Source organism: Condylura cristata, unplaced genomic scaffold (genome assembly GCF_000260355.1).
Source record: "Condylura cristata isolate star-nosed mole 26May11 unplaced genomic scaffold, ConCri1.0 scaffold00004, whole genome shotgun sequence".
Taxonomy (NCBI): domain Eukaryota; kingdom Metazoa; phylum Chordata; class Mammalia; order Eulipotyphla; family Talpidae; genus Condylura; species Condylura cristata.
This window is the reverse complement of record NW_004567105.1, coordinates 35,573,815-35,589,668: the sequence shown is the minus strand read 5'-3', so window position 1 is coordinate 35,589,668 and position 15,854 is coordinate 35,573,815. Positions and strand designations below refer to the sequence as shown.

Here is a 15,854-nt window from a genome sequence, read left to right as displayed (position 1 = left end):
CGGGCTCTGCGACCCCGGGCAGCGCCGCACCGCGGCGGGAGCGTGCCGAGGCCCTGGGCTCCGAAGCAGGCCGGGTTGGCCCTCCGTCGCGATGGGGCGTCAGCGCCCCTCGCCCTTCCGAGGTGGGTTTCGTGCGTAACACCGTTTTCAGTGCGCAGAAATGTTGGACACAGCATTATTTCTAGGGTGACGGAGAGGGCGTTTACTTGTCTCAGCTTTCAGGTTGCCCTGGCTGAAGCGGAACCTCAGAGCTTTAATCAGTTCAGAGAATCGCATTTTACTGGTTGCTTAGAGTATTGACTGGAAATGCTTCGTTTTTTGGTGATATTTTCTGCTCGAAAGGGGACGGCTTTCTTAGCGTATTTTGTGAGGTGCGTGGCTATAACCGGCTATCACATGAAAGCGTCGATGTAAATATTATAGCTTAGAGATGTACAGTCCAGAAGCCAAGAGAGTATATTCAATCATGGGGAACCTGGGAAACCAGACTCTTCTGCTTTTAATTCGCTAACTGGAATTATTTAGGAACAGGATTTCTCTGGCCTGCGGTAGGCGTGTTATAGATCCTGCTGAATCCTGCCGACTCATATTGTAGTATTTGTAATTCTTGCTACTTGTAATTATTGGAGACTGAGTCATCAACATAATGAATGATGTGCAGTGGCAGTTCAGCATGTCTTGTCCGCAGCTGTGTTTGTTTCTAGTCTCTGGAACAGTCGGGGGTATGTAGTAGCTATTCAGGAAATAATGCTGAGTGAATATTGCTCAGTCACTAGACAAGCTTTTAAGACCTTGGAACTTTTATCATAAAAGCGTGTTTGTTTTGAAACAGATGATGGAAGTATGACATCTCCTTTGGTATTAATTTGGAAGTATTTCTTGGGAAAAAGCCTGAAACTTTTCATATACTTGTGAGAGATTCTTAGTACTTTTAAAACACGAAGCAGTAAAAGAAGCTGGGGTAGAGAGTATCTCAGCATTAACAGTTTAAAACCAAGAATTTTCTTACACAAAATAAATTCATTTCAGTGCCTAAAGCATCAGAATCAGGAGGGGGAAGGTAGAAAAGTAAAGCTCTTACCATTGTGCCAACAACCAGCCTAGGAGTAACAGTTACTTATGTTTGCTTGTTGATGTTTGAAATTTTTCAAAGAATTAAGCATTTGTAGGCTTCATTTAATTAGGCCATCTTTAATCACTTTCTTATTAGCAGAAATTCAATCCCTTATTCAGTTACAGAAGAAATAACTAAGAATAGAAACAATGTCTCTATTTCCTTATTTTTTTCAGTGTGTTGAAAGAAAACTTTCTACTGAATTTGAATATATGTCAGCCACCACTTTGTCATATGTGCCATTCTGTGTTGAATAACAGATATAACACATATTTGGATCCTTATATTCATTGGAATGGGGTATTGTGAACCTCAGATGTGGTCAGTGATCTGAGCTTCCCAGAAAATAGCCCGCATTACACAGGTGTGGTCTCTATCTCAGATTACCTGCACTTTATGTGACTGCAGGTTTCTTTTGTTGAACTTTTAGAACAGTTCCCATAGGCTTTTACTTTATGACTCTGGAGTGAACCACTCACTGTAGGCAGTTCTTATGTAGAATTTCCTAGCTCTGCGATGGAAAAGTATACTTTATTTATTCTTTTTATTATACTTTTTATTTGTGTTTATTTTGTTTAGCAAAAATAATTAGTGTTTACCTAATACAGAAAAGGTTTTGATCCACTTTTCAGGATGCATTTCTGTGGTCATAGCAATTCAGTTTGAGAGCATCCAGCTCTTTCTTATTTGTGGTGCAATCTTCTGAGGTGGATTGAGTTTCCTTAGTTTTTCTTGCAGAGAAGTTTAATAATCAGTCGTTACCACTTTATTTTTCTTAATAGTGACAGGCACATGTCAGATTTTATGGGTTTAGTTTCTGACTACTACAAATAAAGCAAATACTATAATAAAGCAAGTCATGCATTTCCCAGTGCTTGTAAAAGTTATGTTTTAACTTTATCACAATCCTGATAAATGTGCACTACACCAGCACTACGTCTAAAAAGACAGCACATGGGGCTGAAGTAAATCAGACAGATCTGAAGTGAACACTTGCTCCATGTAGGGCTGCCACAGACCTGCGATTTGTAAAAGGAAGGCGATTTGTAAAAGGAATATTTTCGGGGCAGTGAAACAAGGTATGCCTTAATACCCCTCCCCTCCTCCCCCATCCTATTTTGGTTTACAACATTGTACATGATTTAGGGAATAGGTTCAGGTTCACATCTCCTCAGCTGGATGTCACTTACCACCCTTTCTGTCCAAGCACCCACCGTCCTTTACGCTAAATTGGCATGATCCCACCCTTTAATTTTAAAATGTGGGAAAACTGGAAAAGGCTGAGAAAGGGCCATTATTCAGTAAGATTCATCTCTGGCATTTTCACTACAGCCCCGCCTCGGAGACAACCTGTCTTAACTGTTTTAAACTTTGATTTCTAAAATTCCTGAACACTCTATGGGACCTAGAGCATGGGAGGAGCTTAGGAGAGGGAATCATGTTTACAGCTGTCCATCATTCAGTTTCATTGATCTAGCTAAATCAATTACATGCTTCTTCCTCTAGCTGAGATCTTCTGTGCAGAAACAACAGAGAATGGGAGCCAAGGACAAGGCTGATGCTGTTAGACCACAGTGAGCTTTGCAGGTGGAGGAAATAAGACTTAAACATCATTCATGACTTGGGAAATTACTCACTCCAGTTGAAAGTTGGAAGGGGGAGCCTCCCAGCATGTAATTCACACCACTACCCAGTACAGGTGCCAGTGCTCCTGGTGTTCACTTGAGACTCTGGTTCACCTGCTGCTAGTAACTGAACTCACTTTTATGTCAGCGATTTTAGCTGTCCACTTTAGTGGACAAATGCAAAATGAAGAATTTTTGGTTTTAACTGACCTATTGCAAGCCAGATTTGAAAATTAAGCATAAAAATTGAACTATACGTCATACAACATGATTCACAATTATAAAATATATGGTTCAGTGGCCTTAGCATATTCATTAAGTTTGCTCCAGAACATTTTCTTTACAGTGTAAAGAAAGCCTGTACCCATTATCAGTCACTCCCTGCTTCACCTTCCTGCTAGTCCTGGGACTTCTGATCTCCTTTCTGTTTATAGGGATTTGCCCACCTGGATATTTCATTTAGTTAGAAATATCCATAAAGGCCTTTTATGTTTGATTTCTTTTGCTCAGCATAATAGTTTTTTATCATTTTGTAGCCAGTATTAGAAATTAACCTTAGTAATATTTCATTGTGTGGTGTGCCAGTTTATCCATTTATTAGCTGAGGGACATTTGGGTTATTTCTGGACTTTTGACTCTGCTGGGTAATGCTGCTTATGGGATTTGTTCACAAGTTTTCATGTGAATGTAAGTTTCGATTCTTTTGGGTATAACTAAATGTAGAACCAGTGGGTCATCTGGTAACTCTTGTTTGCTTGGTCTTTTGTAGAACTGCCTTGTCTTTGCAGGGGGCCATTATGCATACGTGCCTTGTATATTATCTTCCTATTGGTACATATTTGAGTTGTGGCAATCTGGTGGTTGTGAATGGTGCTGTGGGCATTTGTGCTTAAGTGTCTATTTACAGTTTTTCTGTGTTATGTACCTAGGAGTGAAATTCGTGGGTCACAAGATAATTCTGTGTTTAACTTTTTTGAGGAGCTACCAAACTGTTTCCATAGTTGCTGTACCATTTTACCTTCCCATCAGCAATGTAGGAGGGTTCAGTTTCTCTGTGTCCTCATTAATACCTATCTTTTTATAGCTGTCCTAATGATGATGTGAAGTGGTATGTTATTGTGGGCTTGATTTGCATTTCTCTAATGATGCTGAACATATTTTTGTGAACTCAAACTCATGTTGGGGTTGTCTGCTGTCATCAGTGTGATTTGCACATATTTTTCCCCATCCCCCAGTTTCTCTTTAAAGTTTTTATAATGCAAAGCATCTAAAAATGTTAGTGAGGTCTAGTTTGCCTGTTTTTTTCTTTTGTTTCTTGTGCTTTTGGTATCCTATCTAACATTGCCAACTCCAAGGTCATGGTTTATAGTTTCTTGTAAGAGTATTTGTAGCCCTTTTAGCCCTTACATTTAGGATTACATTTTGCCTAAAATTTTATCTTTGGTACAAAGTAGGGATCCCCCATCATTCTTTCCTCTGTCCCTATCCAGTTGATCCCACACCACTTGTTGCAGACACTGCTTTTTTTTCCCTTTTGAATAATCTTCCACCCATGTTGAAAACCTGTTGTATGTGGATGTCCAGGATAATTTCCCAGCTCTTCAGTTCCTTCCCTTTAGTCTCTGTGTCTATCCTTATGTCAGTACCACGCTATTTTGATTACTTTTGCTGTGCTGTGCAGAACGTTTGATATCAGGAAATAGGAATTCCACAACTTTATTTTCAAGTTTTTCTTTGGAGTCCCTTGCCATTCCATAAAAATCTTAAAATTGGTATTTCCTTTTCTTCAAGCATATCCATTGGGATTTTTGTAGATTGTGTTGTCTATAGATTGTTTTAGGAAGTATTGCTGTTTTAACAATATTAAAAACAGAATTCTTGGTTGATTTTTTTTTTTTTTTTTTTTGTGCTTTAAGTCAGGCTACTACCTCTGGCTTCCTTGATTTCTGACCAGAACCATTGTATCTATTAGTTTTATTGAGACTTAAACTTTTTTTTTTTAAGATTTGTTTATTTATGCATACAGAACAGGTGCAGGCCAGAGGTACACAGGCAGTGAGAAGATTCACTTGAGACACTTGAGATTCACTTGAGTGGGGAGCAGAACAGGCAGATTGACAAAGGACACTGCTGATGGGAGCAGCTAGTAGGTCAGGAGAGGTCTGCTAAGCCATGTGGATCACCTCTGGGGCTGGGTTTCGAATGCATTGAAGCACCTGCTGCTTGCTTGCAGGCGCTTGAACCCATGTGGTTGTGCAAACTGGGAGGGCCTAGACTTTGATAGCTGTTACTTCCCTGTTTCTCTCCTTGCTTTCATTTTCTTTAATGGTTTATCATTTGTGACTTTGTGGATTTCTTTTGTGTACTTACAGTTTATTGTACTTATTCAATCTCTAGGTTTAATTATCATAATTTTTCTGCTTTTAAGGAAGATTATAAATATTAATATTGACAATTTTTGTTATTCAAGTTCATGGCCTTATCACATATCTGGACTCTTATATTCAGACAGTGCTGAGTTTGTAATTTTATAACCAATAATTTCTCTGTAAGGTCTGTTATATCTGCAGTGTATCAGCAAATTTGGATCCTGGGTAGTTAAAGCATTACTGTTGTTGAGCCATGTGTATAATAGTTATTCAGTATAAGAATCACATTTTAGCATCATAGCTTATGAGGTGGTTTAACTTCACAATTACATCTTTATCTGTTATATTATTATCAAAATAAAGAACTGAGAGTCTGTCTTAATGAAAAATAAAATACTAGATGTTAAAAATTGAATTACCTTTAGTTGATGTGGCATAGTAAATATATATAACTCTCCACTCCCACCTGATGCTGGTTATCAGAAAGAGCTAAAAATATGACAGAGTCATTTCAGTGAAAGATAGGGTCTCAAAATAGAAATTCAAAACAGTAAAAATTTCAGTACACTGCAGTTTGGACAAAACTATAGGATGACACAAATCTTTAGCCCCTGGAAGGACAGATAGTGAATCAATTTAAGGAGTGCGTAGATATGGGAAAAGGGTGGCCAGAGTGCCAAGAGGACTTGATTCTGAGAGCCAAATTGCCCGGAAAGAGTGTGCACATTGATATTTAAACTACCAGAAAATGGGCAAAGATCTGGTCATCATTCGGAAGCCAGCACAAGCCATGTTACCAAGACAGAAAACTAGGATCCCATGGATATGTTTTTTTCTTAGTCTGTGTGGTTTTTAAAAACTTGAGATACAGTATATATGTGTATGTATATATAGTGCATATATTTACATACACTGAGAAATGATTTCACATACAAGTGCAATAACTTCTATCACCACAAATAGGTTTTTTTCTTGTGTGAAAACTTTAAAATGTGCTCTTAGTAACTTTCAAATACACAATGCAGTGTTAATACATATAGTCCACAGGCTATTGATGGCACCCTGTGGACTTGTTTGTTTTTAAATGGAAGTTTGTGCCCTTTGACCACCTTCACTTATTTTGCCCACTCCCTACCCACCCCCCTCAATCTTTTGTTCAGTCTTAGATTTCTTTTACTTATTTATTTTTAGATTCCACATTTAAGTGAGACCAGAATGTCTTTTCTGATTTATTTTAGCTAGCATAATGCCCTGAAAGTCCACCCATGTTGTTGCAGATATCAAGATCTTTTTTTTTTAAAAGAAAAGGCTAAATTATATTTCAACATGTGTATAAATCACATCTTCTTATCCATTTATCTATTGATGGGCACTTCGGTTGTTAGTCTGTCTTCACTCTATGCTGAATGTGGGAGTGTGTTTATCTCTCTGTTTTCAATTCCTTTGGGTAAAAACCCAGAAATGGGATTGCTGGATCATATGGCAGTTTCATTTTAAATTTTCGATGTGCCTCTCCATACTGATGTGCACAGATAACACTCACTAGGTTATAGCCCCACCAGCAGCGCTGGTAGTTTTCCTTCACCACATTCTCACCATCACTTGTCTTGACAATAACAAATAAAAGATAACATTACACTTTGTCTTTCATTTCCAGTTCCATGACAGTACTGATTTTGAATACCTTTTTATCGGTTTGCTATCTGTGTGTTGCCTTTAGAAAAATGTCTGTTCAGATCCTCTGCCCATTTTAAGATCACATTGCTTTTTTGCTGTTGAGTAGTATGAGTTCCTTGTATATTTTTCATACTAATCCCTTATTAGGATAGATAAGTGGTTTGCAGATAATCTGTCCCATTCCATTAGTGGCCTTTTCTGTTCGTTGATGATTTTCTTCACTGTAGATGGAATTTTTTAGTTTAGTATATTCCTAGTTGTTTATCTTTTTTTTTTTTTGTAGTCTTTGGTTTCAGATCTAAAATATCATTGTCAAATACAATGTTAAGGAACTTACTGCCAGTTTTCTTCTAGGAATTCTAAGATTTCAGGTTTTATGCTCAAGTTCTAAATTATTTTCACTTGATTTTTGTGTGTGTGTATGGTTTTTTTTTTTTAAATATGTGGTTGTCCAGTTTCTTAACTTTCACTGAAAAAAACAGTCCTTTCCCCATTGTATATCCTTGGTTCTGTTAGTATAAATTAATTGACCACATGTGCATAGATTTGTTTCTGGGTTCTCTGTTCTATTCTGTTGATATGAATGCTACTTTTATGCCAGTACCATACTGTTTTGGTTGTTTTTGTTACAGTTTGAAAATAGAATATATGATGCTACTAGCTTGATTTCTATTTTGTGGTTCTATAGAGATTTTAGTATTCCATTTCTGTGAAAAGAATTTTGATGGGAATTGTAGATTGGTTTGTGTAGTATGGACACCTTTTCCAATTTTATGGAAATAGTAGATATACATCAAGTTTAATGCATACAGTTTGATTGTTTGATTTATATATAGTGTAATTCTGACCACAGTAGGTTTAGCTAACTTGAATATTTTCTTATATGTGAATAAAAGTTAAGAAGATTTTTAAACAGTAATAACATTTTCTTCTTGTGGTGAAAACACAGGATTTACTATTAACAAATTACCTATGAAGCCTACAGCGGTGTTACCGTGTTGTATACCCAGCACTTACTTATTTTACAGCTAAGTGTAAGTTTGTACTTAGAGACAAAGGAAAGTTGTTCCAACTGGTGTCTTTCAACTTTTTTTCATTAGTGTCTTGTAGTTTTCAGTGTATAGGCAATTTTTACTTCCTTGGTTAAATTTATTCCAGTGTATTTCATTGATTCTGATGCATTTGAAAATGGTATTGTTTTCCTGATTTCTCTTCCTGGCAGTTTATTAGTATATATAAACAATAGAATTTTATGCATGGATTTTTGTGTCCCACAGCTTTACTGAGTTCTGACTTTTTTTTAAAGATTTATTTATTTATTCATACAGACCTGGGGTACAGGCCAGAGATACGGAGGGTGAAGATTCACCAGAGATAGAGTGGGGAGCAGAACAGGCAGATCGACGAAGTACACTGCTGAGGGGAGCAGTGGGCGGGTCAGGAGAGGTCTGCCACACCATGTGGTCACCTCCGGGGCAGGCGGGAATTGAACTCATGTGGAAGTGGCTTTAGCTTCTCAGTGCAGTGCTTTAACCCGCTGCGCCACCAGGGAGGGCCGAGTTCTGGCTTTTTTTTTTTTTTTTTTTAAGATTTATTTATTTGTGCATACAGAACTGGGGTACAGGCCAGAGGCTCAGGGGTGGTGAGAGGCTTCACCAGAGACAGAGTGGGGAGCAGAACAGGCAGATCGACGAAGTACACTGCTGAGGGGAGCAGTGGGCGGGTCAGGAGAGGTCTGCCACACCATGTGGTCACCTCCGGGGCAGGCGGGAATCGAACTCATGTGGAAGCGGCTTTAGATTCTCAGTGCTGTGCTTTAACCCGCTGCTCCACCAGGGAGGGCCCCGAGTTCTGACTTTTTAATGCCATTTTTAGAGTTTATGACTTACAATAATTTGCCACCTGCAAATTATTTCTTCCTTATTTAGATTGCTTTTATTTCTTTATATTATTTTATTTCTTCCTTATTTAGATTACTTTTAGTTATTTTTCTTGCCTAGGAAGGACTTCCAGTTCTGTGTTGAATAAAAGTGGTGAGAGTGGGCATCTTGTGTTGTCATGATCTTAGAGAACTGCTTTCAACTTTTCACCACTGGGCAGTATATGTTGGGTATGGATTTGTCATTATTATATTATATAATAATGTTATTATATTAAGTAGGTATCCTATTTATGTCGTTGAATTGTTAACATAAAAGCATACTGAATTTTGTCAAATAACTTTTTCTACATTTGTTAAGCAGGTCATATGATTTTCTTTCATTTGGTAATGTAGTAGGTTACAATGATTGATTTGCAGGTATTGATCCATTCTTACAGCCTTAGAATAAATCCTACCTGATTCATGGTGTGTGATCATTTTAATTTATCCTTGAATTGCCTTTGTAAATGTTTTGCTGAGAGTTTTTTGCATCAGTGTTCATCTGAACTGTTGGCCTGTGATTTTATATTATTTTGGTATCCTTACCTGGTTTTGGTGTCAGAGTAATGATAGTCTTGTAAAATGAGTTTGGAGGTTTTCTCTCCTCTTCTGTTTTTGGAAGAATCTGAGAAGGATTGGTATTAATTATCCTTTAAATGTCTGGTAGAACTCGCCTGTAAGTCATTTGGTCCTGGACTTTTCTTTGTTGGGAGGTTTTGATAATGATTCAGTTGGCACACTATATATTATAAGGCTGACTATAAATCTTTATATTGTTTCATAGTTCAGACATTATAGGTTTTTTCTAGCACTTGACCCGTTTTTTTCTAGGTTGTCCAATTTTTGGCACATTATTCTTCATAGTAGCCTCTTACAATCTTGTATATTTCTGTGTGTCAGTTGTATATGTCTCCTCTCCTTTCAATTGTGAACTTTTTTTTTCCTTTTTTCTTGGTGAGTCTAGGTAAATATTAGTAGTATTATTTTTTCAAAAGCTAGCTTTTTGGTCTTTATACTAATTTTTGGCTTAGAAGTTCTTTTTCTAGTTCTTCAGTGTTGGATTTAGGTTGTTTGAGAGTTTTCTTATTTATCAATGTAGGTGTTTTATCTTGAACTTTTGTCTTAGATTGCTTTCACAGCATTTGTTAAATATTGGTATATTTTGTTAACTTTTGTTTATATCAAGATTTTTGTTATTTCATCTGCTAGTTGCTAACTAGTATATTGTTTAATCTCCACCCTCATGAATTTTCTGGTTTTCTTGTAATTAATTTTTAGTATGTGGTTGGGAAAGATGCTTGATATAATTTCAGTCTTAATAAAGTTTTAAACACTAGTGTAATGTCTACCCTGGAGAATTTCCTTTGGACAAGAATGTCTATTCCATTACTTAGGGGCATGTTCTGTATTTATCTGTTAAGTCCATCTGGTCCAGTGTGTCATTTAAGGCCAGAGTTTCTTTATTTCCTGTCTGTACAATTTATCTGTTGATGAAAATGAGATAATAAAATCCTTTACTATTACAGTATTTTCTATATGTTTGTCAGTTTTTTCATGTGTGTTTGTCAATATTTGCATTATATATTTAGGTGCTCCTATGTGGGATGTATAAATATTTACAAATGTCATAGCCTTTTGTTGAATTGAACCTTTTATAATTATATAATGACCTTCTTTGTCTTGATGCAGCTTTTGTCAAAGTTTCTTTTGTCCAGTATCAGTATGGCTGTCTCAGCTTTTTTTTTTCCATTTGTATTGAATATCTTTTTGTAGTCATTTTCAGCCCATGTACAGATTCTTTTAAAAGAATCTTAGGTAATCTTGTATGCATTGAAGAGTCTTAGATCTGAAGTCTCTTGTAGGCAGAAGATCGATTGATCTTACTTTTTTTTAATCTGTTCAACCACTCTATCTTTTGATTTGAGGACTTTATATTTACAGTAAGTTTGACTCATGTGACTTGCCATTGTGGTAGGTGTTAGCTATTTTATACTTTGTTCCTTTCTCAACTTGTGGTCTGATGGCTTTAGTGTTATGCTTAGATTCTTTAGGTACTTTCTGTATCTCCTATAGGTTTTTGCTTTGTTACCATGGGGCAGCAAAACATAAAACAACTTGTAATGCTCTGTTTAAATTAGTGACATCAATTTGTACTTATTCTAAAGCTCTTTATAAACCCTTAACATCTTAAATGTTTTTGGTGTCACAATTTATATCCCTCGATCTGTGTATCCATTAACAAGCTATTGTAATTATTTTACTATTTTTGTCTTTAACCTTCATATAACATTTATAAGTCATTACTCCAACCATTATTGTGAATTTTGCTATACATTTGTCTTTACTGGTGAAATTTACATTTCCATCTGTTTTCCTGTTATTCACACCCTTTTATTTCTGCTTAAAGAAGTCTTAACATTTCTTGTCTGTTTTAATGATGGGAAACTTTCTCTCCTATCCTCACCTTTGCTAGATGGTGTTTTCTTGCTGGCAGGTTTTTTTTTTTTTTCTTAGCTTGCAATATTTCTGTTGAAAAATCTGCTTTATAGTCTTATGAGGGTTTTCCTTGTACATAGCAAGTTGCTTTTCTCTTGCTGCTTTTGAGATTTTCTCCTTATAATTGACACTTGAATTATAAAATGTATTGGTGTGGTTCCCTTTGGGTTATTTTACTAGTACTTGGAGTTTCTTGATTTGGATGTCTGTTTACATCTGTATCTCAGGGCTAGTTTTATCCATTTTTTTCCTTTAATTAGGCTTTTTGTCACATATGTCTCTCTCCTTGTTTGTTAGCCTTATAAATTTTGAATGTTGTTCTGCTTGATGTTTCCTAAGTTCTAGTAAATTATCATCTCTTTCCTTCTTGGTATCTGATAGGATGAGCTCCATTGCCCTGTACTTGAGTTCATTGGTCATTTCTTTTGCTTTATCTAGTCTGTTATTAAACAACCATATTTTAATTCTTCAGTGCAGTTATTGTTTCGCTCTTTGATTTCTATATGGTATTTATCTGTACTTCTCTGTTCATCTATTTTTTCCCTAAGCTCAGTGAGCATGTTTATTGCTGCTATTTTGAGCTCTTTCTTAGATAAGTCAGTTACCTCCATTTTATTATGGTCTTTTCCAAGGATTTATCTTATTCTTTTCTGGAACATACTCCTTAGTTTCTTTATACTTCTTATTCTCTGTGTTAGTTTCCAAGTATTGGATAAAGCGGTTAACTCTCTGGTCTTGAAGGAGTGGCCTCTTGTAGGAGATGAACTTTGTTAACTTTGCTTTGGATGTTGGCTGCCCCTCTGGCGTGGTCCAGTAGGTTTCAGCAGTGGAGGGTGTGCCAGTACTTGTCAATGTCTCCTGGTGAGGCTGTAGTCAGCACTGCCATTTAGTAGCAAATGTATCTTCTTCTGAGGACTGAAGGGAGATGGGCATTCCTGTATATTCCATTTGCCTGTCCCTGGAACTGTATCTTAACATAGTTTGTGGCAATCTCGTTTCTTGGGGATACTGGCACCTTTGACTTTCAAAGCTAGTTGTTAGTTGAAACCACTCCTTAGAGAAAAGCTGGGTGCTCTTCATCCCCAGTTAGTTGTGGAGCACTGTGCAAGGGCTGGTGTTAAAGGTGGGGTGTGCTTCATGTTGGTATAGGAGGCACCCTGCCAGCAGTTGAGTTCCTTTGAGAAAGAACTGTTCCAATTTGTTGCTGTAAATCCATGTGTCCATGGGAGGATGAGAATTCACAATCTTCCAGTGTCACCATTTTAACCAGAACTGATGCATATATTGTTATAAAATCAGTTGTTAATATTTTACAGGTGGTGGATTTAGTAGAAAGGCTCAGGTTTCTGGGTCTTACTGAAAAACCAATCAGTACATCTAACAAAACTGGGTTCATATTCTCAGTGGACCTGTGTCTCCTTAGCCACAGCTCGCTCTAGTCTGTGTGGTGGCCATTTGTCATCTTGTTTGTTGCTCTTGTCTTACTTCAGTGTGAGAGAACAATTGATTATTTCCTGGTTTCATGTTGAAAGAAAGTTAGGCTAATTGGGAAATGTTCAATTCAATATTCAATATAAGAAATATTTTGTTTTTGGCCCTCTTTGGTGGCACAGCGGATTAGGATGCAGCACTGCAAGCTAGCTGCAGCTGCTTCAGTGTGAGTTTGATCCCCCGCCCCAGAGGTGACCCACATGGCACAGCGGACCTCTCCTCTCTTGCCTGCTGCTCCCCTCAGCAGTGTACTTCGTCTGTCTTCCTGTTCTGCTCCCCACTCTGGTGAAACCTCTCACCACCCCTGTACCTCTGGCCTGTACCCCAGTTCTCTATGCATAAATAAATCTTTTTTTAAAAAAGAAATATTTTGTTTTTAAACTTGAGAAATATTTGAGATGTGAAAAATATTCTTATATTTTTAATATGTATGAAAATGCTTGAAGAATACAGTCATGTCATTTTAACTTGGGTTGATTACCCTTTCAGGTTACCTGCCTTCTGTGGACTGTTGAGTTGATAATGCTGAATTAGTTTGCTGAGACTGCTGTAACCAGATACCAGGCAACATGGGTGGTTTGAACAACAGAAATTGACTTTGTTGCCATTCTGGAGGCTAGATGTCTGATATCAAGGGTTTCTTCTGAGACCTTTGTCTTTGGCTTGCGGATGTTCCCTGTGGTCCTTTCTCTGCATGTCACAGCCCTGATTTCTGTGGCCACACTTCCTCTCCATGAGGACGCCTGACAGGTTGGACTACCTAATTGGAAACCCTAATGGCTCTTTTAGCTAAATCATTTATGGGTACAGTCATATTTTGAGAGACTTGGGCTTCCTGAATTTTGGAGACACATAAAGCTCAATGTATAGTAACCCTGCTTAAGAAAGAAAAACAAAACTAATATGCAAGTATATTAAAATTACAACTCACTGAAGATCAGCAGCAATAAAGCTAGAAACTAAAGTAGAGAATTAGTATAATATAATGAAGTTAATACAGAACTCAGGAACAAACTTCAAGTATCTTCTCTGTGATACCCCCTTTGTGTTTTAAAATATTTATTTTATTTGTGCATACAAGAGCTGGGGGTATGCAGAGGTGTGTGGAGTGTGTGTGTATTTGCCAGAGACAGAATAGGGAGCAAAACAGGCAGATCTACTGAAATCCACTGTAGGCCAGAGTGGTTTGTGTGCAGGCATGCATGATGCATATCCCCCAGAGACAGAGTAGGAAGCAGAACAGGTAGAGTTACTGAAATCCACTGAGGGGAGCAGTGGGCGAGACAGGAGAGGTCTGCTGCACCAAGTGGGTCAACTCCCTGGCCATGTATGGAACTCATACTGACTGCTGATAGCTTCATAGTGCTGAAACTTAATCCCTTGGGACACCAGGGAAGCCCTCTGTGGTATCTCTTTAAAAAAGGAAATACACAGTAGCTGAGCAGAAGTGGGTGACAGGAAGTGATAGTTATAGTGAAATTACTGAAAGTTTAACTTGTGAAATAGAAAAGCAATTTGAGGGAGCTCAAATATGTAATGAAATTTATTAGATGTGACACTTCTAGGTGAGAGCTAGTAGAGCCAGCCCTCATCATCATTGATTGTCATTTACCCCAAGTGCTTTATACCCACAGAATAAAGCAACAACAGCAGTTTTCCATGCTGAACTCAGCCATCTTCAGAGTACAGTTGCAGGCACAAACATTGGAAGAGACTATAGCTTAGTTACACTTGTGAAGTCAAATTGCTATCCAAAACCCCACAAAATAGAATTCTACGAGTGTCAATATAGGAGGGCAGGAAAAACAGGCTTCCTAGAAGAAAAACACTTCCCACTGTTGTCAGACTAGTAATGGAGCAACCACACATGGCACATTGGAGGGTCTGAAGTCAGTGTCCTAGGGAGAGTGTGATAGTGCCTCCCGTGCCCTCCCACGCCACCCATTCTTTAATGCAGAGAAACATAAATAACTGAACAGAAGAGAACAGAAAGCCTTGTTTTTATTACCCCATCATTTTCTATTCTAGATCACGTGACCTGAATTGCTCCCACTTCTCTGAATCTTGACTACTTTGAACTTTGCTGTAGAGCTGGGCTGTTCAGCTCATATATACCATCAGGAATTTGTCTCTAAGCTGGATCCAGGCTGTGTGAAGAGGAGGGAACTTGACTTATTTTACCTCTTCACCCTGAGACCCTATACCAGTTTGAGGTGTTAGAAATTATTTTGAAAAATCATCAGTAAAAAAGGTAAAAAGAATAGCATTGTGAACACCACAGCACCTAACTCCACCATCCTATTGAATTCCTTCCTTTTTAGAGAAAGAGAACTATTTAAGTGTTATATACATAACACTTAAGCCTCAAGTAAGTGGTATCAAAATATCTACTCCCTTACGGTACTTTACACAGTCATACCTCTGTGATTTACTCATGTACTCCTCTAAGATTGCTCACTGGCACTGTTAATCCAGTATTCAGCCTCTCTCCACCGTGTGTGTGTGTGTGTGTGTGTGTGTGTGTGTGTGTGTGTGTGTGAGAGAGAGAGAGAGAGAGAGAGAGAGAATGAATGAGAGAGAGAGAGAAAGGAGGAGGAACAGTTTATCATCTTGTTCAGGAACACTTCTGTGTTCTCCATGGTTTGCTTTAGCACTTTCTATCAGGTCTCATTGTGTTTATTTCAGAATTTCTGTAAGTTAAAAAGAAATAGAATTTCTGCACTCTGACATATGTTTATTTTTACTTCTTATTGCAACATAAACTGCAGAATACAGCCAATGTTTACATTGCCACCAACAAAGTAAAGTTGATTTATATTTTTGTAACATTTTTTAGTTCTGTGCTTTTTTTTTTTTTGGTGAGTTTTTGTTCATTTTCTTTTTTTAGTTTTTTAAAGATTTGTTTATTCATACATGGGTATAGGTGAGAGGTACAGGGGAGGTGAGAGGATTCACCAAAGACAGAGTGGGGAGCAGAATAGGCATATCGAAGAAGTACACTGCTGAGGGGAGCAGCAGGCGAGTCAGGAGAGGTCTGCTTTGCCATGTGGATCACCTACAGGGCCAGGGATCAAACTCGCAGTGAAATGACTTGTAGTGCTATGTTCCCATTGTGTCACTAGGGAGGGCCCTATTTTCTTTTCTTTTTTTTTTTTTTTTTT

At 37.6% G+C, this 15,854-nt stretch overlaps 1 protein-coding gene across 3 annotated transcripts in view; it reads left to right on the top strand.

The window, feature by feature from the left end:
* Positions 1-15,854, top strand: part of DNM1L (dynamin 1-like) — a 54,149-nt gene that overhangs the window by 426 nt on the left and 37,869 nt on the right. The window lies entirely within an intron of this gene.